The sequence below is a fragment of the Chiloscyllium plagiosum genome, unplaced genomic scaffold (genome assembly GCF_037043375.1).
Source record: "Chiloscyllium plagiosum isolate Xiang-an unplaced genomic scaffold, Cpla_swu_hap1 HiC_scaffold_18, whole genome shotgun sequence".
NCBI lineage: Eukaryota > Metazoa > Chordata > Chondrichthyes > Orectolobiformes > Hemiscylliidae > Chiloscyllium > Chiloscyllium plagiosum.
Genome location: NW_028270156.1, coordinates 40,871,584 through 40,878,618, shown reverse-complemented (window position 1 = coordinate 40,878,618; position 7,035 = coordinate 40,871,584).

Genomic DNA, 7,035 nt, shown 5'->3' with positions numbered 1-7,035 from the left:
CACTCTCCTGCCCTATTACTTTACATTTACCCTTGACTAATACACTTAACCTACACATCTCTGAACACTATGGGCAATTTAGCATGGCTAATTCACCTAACTTGCACATCTTTGGACTGTGGGAGGAAACCGGAGCACCCAGAGGAAATCCATGCAGACACAGGGAGAATGTGCAAACTCCACACAGACAGTTACCTGAGGCTGGAATCGAATCTGGGTCCCTGACACTATGATGTAGCAGTGCTAACCACTGAGCCACTGTGTCATCCTCTTCTCTCCCTCTTGTCTGCAATAATCTATTTGCATTGAAGAACATGGATTCTCCTTCAGAAAACATAATCTATCGTTCATATGACAAAACAAATGCTCTATTTCCTTTGCGTGGACCTGCTTTTAATCCTGACATATTATGCAGAAAGAAAGAAGTCACTAAAATGATGCAAGATGAGACAAAAAACTTCACCTTTTGTCAGCCATGGACAGGAGTAGAGCTAAGAATCCCAACCCAGCACAAGCTGCATTGTCAGTAACATTGTCAAAGGAGATTTTGCAAAGAATTTATAAGACCTTAAAAATTGAAATGGAGACATGCTAAAAATATTAGCTGTGCTTTATAAAAGAAGCTGTTTGAAAGCTCTCTGTACAGGTTTGCAAGGATTAACCAACAAGAGAACAAATGCTCCTTCGTACATTTTAATTCTAGGTTCAGCCACACGATGGAAACTGCAGAAAGATATGTATATCAGTATAAGCTCAGTGCCTATTTATCTCTCTGCAATTACTGTTAATTATCATTAATTTACCTGCAATGCCTCTCAGTAAAATATCTGCAGCAAATATGTAGAGAAAAACAACTTTGTGCTTTGATGAAGTAATCCCTATTTCTGCATGGGTTTGTATCATATTTAGAGCAGGTGTTACAGGGCCTGGGGGATGCAAATTAACTATTCATTAAGTTTTCTCAGTATCAGCGCACAGTTCTGTAATGGGCATTCTTTTTAATGGGTCGATTAATTTGAAATTGAAGGGTGCACCTGATTTCTGTTTAAGCCATCTAAATGGAGTTGTCACAGCAAGTGTAAACCAGTTGTTATCATAAAGAAATCCAATAGAGGAGGAGATTTTACTCTTGAATAGAAATAGCAACATTGAATTGGCCATTTTGCTTTTCCTGAGTAATGTTTGTGTGCAGAAAGAGGGCCTACCAAGACCTTTTCAAAGTGATACAGTTGATCTTTTGCTATAGATTATATGACTGTCCTGCAATTGCTTAGCTTGATAGTGAACTGCAGATTGTTCTTGATAGTCTGTTCTTTGAATAAGAATAAAGTGTTGAAAACATTTATTAATCCACATCTTCTATGATGAACAGCACTACTGTCACTCACCATGCTATTTCCTGAGTGATACTAATGCGGCAATTTTAATCCTATTGGCTGGCAGAGTCTCCCTTAGGATTGGAAATGCCAGTCCTATACATTATGTAATCTTATTCTTCACTGGGAAATTAAATCAGGCAGGTTGGAAAATCAGCATTGCACACCATCCTGACCCTTTCCAAGTGGGTGGTTAGTTTAAAACTACCATCAGCTACCGTGCTTCGAGAAGATCAATTTTGTTTTTGTCTTACTGAAGATAAGGACTCAAATCAAAAACAGATGAAACATGTACTATACCAACCCAAAAGAACTTCTAAAACTCTAGACAAAGTATTTCATGCTGCACTTCTCCTTCTTTAACACATAACTTTTATGTGTTACTTCCATATACTATTGCTGCCACTCTTGAAACCCATCCCATAATGGCCAAAATCATGTTTCCATGCATGAACAAAATCATTGCCACTTAGGATATTTTAGTTCTGCAACACTAAACTAAGTAACCTGGATGTCTGTCAATTCACTTTTTTTAGGATAAAGATATAGAAATACTTAAAGTTCCTGGGATGTTCTTTAAAAATTGCACTCAAATAACTAAGATTAAACAAAGAACTGTGGTTGCTGAACATCTGAAACAAAACTAGGAATGTTGGTGAAATACAGATGGTCTAGCAGCATCTGCGGCAGTATGCGTAGTTCTGATGAAGAGTTTCTGGACTCAGAACTTTGTTTTCTTCCCAAGATGTTGCCAGACTTGATGAGTTTTGCCAGCAGTTTCTGTCAAATAATTAAGATGGTTTACTTGGCTCACTGGCATAACCTTTGACAAGTTCAGGATACTTGAACAAAGGCATGGTTCAAGTTTAACAAAGTTAAAGGAGATATTTCTGAATAGATCATTAAAAGAAAAATTTCAGCGATTTTAAAATACCATAGGTGGGAAGCTATTGTTCCTTTATTTAGTATTTAGAGTGTTGAAATTCTAAAGTGCCTCATCAAATGTTACTTTTCAGCAACATGTTTACCCATTGAAGCTTTTTTGATCACATTGTTAGAGTATGATGATGGGCTTTGAGAATTACAAAAAGCAGTGATGTTTATCTTTAATCTGAGCGCACTGGAACCAATGTCTCACCTCCCAGGCTGTAGAAACCTCTCCTACATCACTTTATAATTCAAGCTATCTAATCATCCCTCTTGCTTGCTTCAAGCACTCGCAGTCTTCCAATTCAGAATCTGTAGTTTTTCTCCTTTGCTCAATCCTCTTCCAACTGAAGAAAGACCCATAAGAACATCTTAGATCCATTGTTGAGAAGGTTGTCAAATCACTTTGAGTAAATGCTGCTCCTTACCTGGACTGGACCATTATATTTATTTTCCTTTGTAACTTACAGATTTATTTAGATGCTAGAGAGAATGGTCAAAGGGAACTAAGTATTAGAATAGACAAAAAAAAAGCTTCAATAACTAAAAGAATATAGGAGTTCCTCGTACATTGTCTGGCTATAAAGTAAACAATGAACTGTAGTTTGTACCTGAGCATTTTACAACACAATAGAAAAAAAATCGTATTCTTACATTGGTCCATGCATAAAGTATGAAAAATTAGCTACAATATATTGCATACAAATTTAAATGTAATGAATTAAAACAGCAAGGCTTTTGAGGTTATTTATTCAAAAATTCTATTCAATAAGTAGGATCTTTACATGACATAGAACACTGTCACTTGTCTTTAATTAAATAACAAAAATGGTCATTGACTTTCTTCAACATGTTACTTGTGCAACTAAAATGGGACACTCAGCCGTAGATGTGTTGTGATAGTGCAGGCAGACTGTGAGTAGAAGCAGCATGAGAGAAATTACAAGTAACCTGATAAAATATAAAGCCAAGTTTAAATATACATTGCACATTTGGAACATGTGGCATTTTATAAACGGATTTTACATAAAATATGATGTAAATATCAGGCCATGTCTGGTAGACCATTGCAGAAATTAATCATGAGCCTCACACACACTCACATGCACACCAACAGGACAAAACAAGGGGCCCTTCACTCAATTGGGACATTTGTCTATATTATTTGACATAGGAGCTTTATCACACTGTACACAGTTATGATACATATGGATAGCATTAAATTTAACAGAGTACATCAGTTATTTAATATTTATAACAAGAAATAAAACATCTGAATACATGGCCTCCATTTATTAAGAAACAGTCAACACAATAGTAAACGGACCATGCATGCTAGCAGGTAGCATAATGCACATGCAAAACACTCATGTTTGTTTTTTTAAAAACTGTAAAACATTAATATCTTCCAAAACAAAGCCAGCTGACTGATATGGACAATGTATAAGATATATAGCATAGCAATGAAGGTGTTAACATGAGTTAAAATAGATTTACCAAAATCACAATTCTTATACTAAAATATTTATTAGCATATTTCTGTACCTTTGCACTTTAAAAAGGCCATAAAATATTATTTATGAAACCCATTCCCATACATATATATTCAATGTGGAAATGAGCTTTATAGCTCCATGAACCTTAAGTCACAATCAAAACCAATATTTTTCCTTGGTTTTGTTTCTTTGAAGACTGCACCGATAACAAGCACATGTAAAGTGGGGTATGGCTCAGAAGGTTTTCTGTTTGCATTCTGGATTTTTGCTCTTCTCTGAATGAATGCTACTCCATGAAAAATGCTACTGAATGTACAATCAGCTAGAAGTGACAAGAGTCTAAAATAACATGCAGGTACTAGCTATGATTCAGGAGAAATTAGTGCTCTAACCTCTGAGACAGAAGGCTGTGGACTCAATTCCAAAAACAGAGGCTTGAACACAAAGACCTAAACTCACACTCCAGAGGAATACTGCACTGTTGGAGGACCTAGTTTCTAGTATGGAAAGTATGGTATAATAGTGGTTATACGTGCAATAATAGGCCTGGGCTAATATTAGACCTCAAACCCAATGACAGCATGTGGGGAGCAATAAATAAATTTGGAGTAATATCAGATCATGAAACATTCAGACTGTTGTTAAAAAAAATCTGGTTTGCGTATCGCCTTTAGGAAAGGAAATCTGTCATTTACAGCCAATTTGATCTACCTGTGAGGCCAGAACCACAACAATGTGGTTCATTTGTAATTGCTTTCTGAAATGCCACAGCAAGCTAGTCACTTGTGTCCAAGAAGGCAGCTTCAAGGGCAATTTAAGGATCGGAAATTAATGCAGTGACAACCAGAATATATGAATAAAAAAAGCAAAAAGACTTTGTGGGAAACATAGATCTGTTAGGTTGAAAGGTGAGTTTCTGAGCTGCAATTGCTATATGTGATTAAGAACAGGTCAATCTATCGGAAAAATTGGAAAGTTGAAGAATTACAAATGATATAACTTAATAGACATGAGCTTACTTAAAAATTAGATAAGCAACATCCTGATTTACAAGCTTTCTTAGTGTGAATCCACTTCAGAATTGTTGTAACCCGTTCAGGTTAGCACACACACTTGTTCTTTAATTCTTTCTTATACAATTTTATCTAGAATTCCGACCATTTACTTCCCTGCTCTTTTCTGCATGTACTGTCTTGCACTGAGTAAGCTCTTATAGGTTGCATGGTTCAGATGAAAGATATTTAATATTTGGAGGGCATATTTACTTGCATGCTGTGTTGCAAATGCTTGTTTCACCAATCAGATTTTTCAGTTTACAGAAGCAAATGTTTTTCATCTTTTATCTTTTTATCAAGTATCTTTTCTACTCCACCATGTTCAGTGAGACTATTATCCATTCCACTAAACCTTTCCATGTCTACAGTTCCATATACTGCTCAATGATTGCAGCCATTTCTGCTGTAAATCAAGGACAATATTTGTCTGTTATGTGAATGATTGCAAATATCTGTTCATATTTCAGGGAAGGCCCTACTCTGCCACACCTGATATGTGCCCCAATTCCACTTTGAACCAACAATCTTTTCATTCTACTAAGCTTCTCAGCCTGCATTCATAACTTAAATAATGTTATGTGTTTATCTGCATCAATTTAAGCATGCATAGAATGAATATACACAACTACAGTAATGAGGTAGAATTTCCAAGGCAGTTCTGAATTCCAGTCTGTACATTGGAGAATAGTTTGTGGAATCAAACACTATAAAAGGTGGAGGGTGTCATAACGGCAAATTGAGTAATAGGTATTATATGTCACTTGGATATGGTACAAGTAGTTCATAGAGGGTCATTTGATCTGGAGGTACTACATGAAAGACAGGGAATACATGTAAATGCGATGAAAAACAACCTCCTTACACCCTGTTAAATATTTGACAAAAATTAAACCTGTGACTTCATGTGTGTTCTTTCAGCCGTAAATGTGACAAAGGGAAAAGCAGAAATGTAAAGTTTAAAAACTGATATAATCTTCTATTTGTCACCAAGCAATTAATTCAGATAATTGGACCAAAGCATCAGTACAGGTGGCGTTAATCTAACAAATAATACAAAGATACGGTTGCATAGTGATCAAGGTTGGGAACTAAATATTCCTGAGCACATGACATTTCAGAAAGGCAAAACGGAAAGATGGTGATGATAGCCCGATTATAAAAAAAAGACAAGATACTCTGAAGGAATGCTCAGTATATCAAGGAGTAGAATCAGAATGATGGAGATGAGAAGTAACAAGGGGCAGAGAACAGAGGTGGGAATAGTTTATAGGCATTCTAACAGTATCAGTATCGTTGATCAAGAATTATGAGGAATTGGAATCAAAGGTTTCAGTAAAGCCCTGGGAGACCTTAATCTTTATATAGACTAGACATGTCAAATTGACAAAAGTAATTTGGAGGATGACTTTATAGAATGCATTTGAAATAGTGTTTGAGAACAATACATAGTGGAAACAACGGGGAAAAGACTACTTGGTATCTTGCCTTCTGTGATCAGACAAGTTAATTAGTAATCTCATAGTGAGCAGCCTGTTGGCTAAGAATGATCCTGATACGTTGTTGAGGCATTGGGGGTTTTGGTTGTTAGCCGGACAGATTGCGAGAGACTTGCACTGACTCTTTTTAGGGAGGCCTGCCGAGTTACAAGCCAATCAGATAGTGGGTGCTAGCCAGCAAGACTTCTCCAGGAGCCAGAATCCGAGGTGAAAATCTTGTGCTCAGAAGTGCCACTGAATGGGCCAGAGGACAGGGGCCATAATCCCAGCATTGCCCATGGACCTAGGTCACTTGTAAGTAATGTTGGTGGCAGGGGAGGATGGAGTTCTGGGGGTGGAGGTACCAGGGAGTGGCGAGCATGAATGTCAGCAGTAATAGCAAGGAATGGCAGTCAGCTGGCCTCCCCCTTCCCGGTGTCTAATCCCTTGAGCAGGCACTGAGTTTCTTTGATCAAGGCATCTCCCCACCCAGAGGTGACAAGCTGGCCACATGATCTTTAGCTGCACGTCATGTGTCACCAGGCTTGTCTGTAGCTGGCTTAATCCCAACACTGGTGAAATGAGACCTTTGTACTACTTAATTCACCAACTATGGTCTAAATTGGCAGCAGCCTGGACATGCCGACTATAGGGCTCCCTGCTCAGGACTCTAGCTGCTCAGAGGTGCAAAGGCAGCAGGATTTAG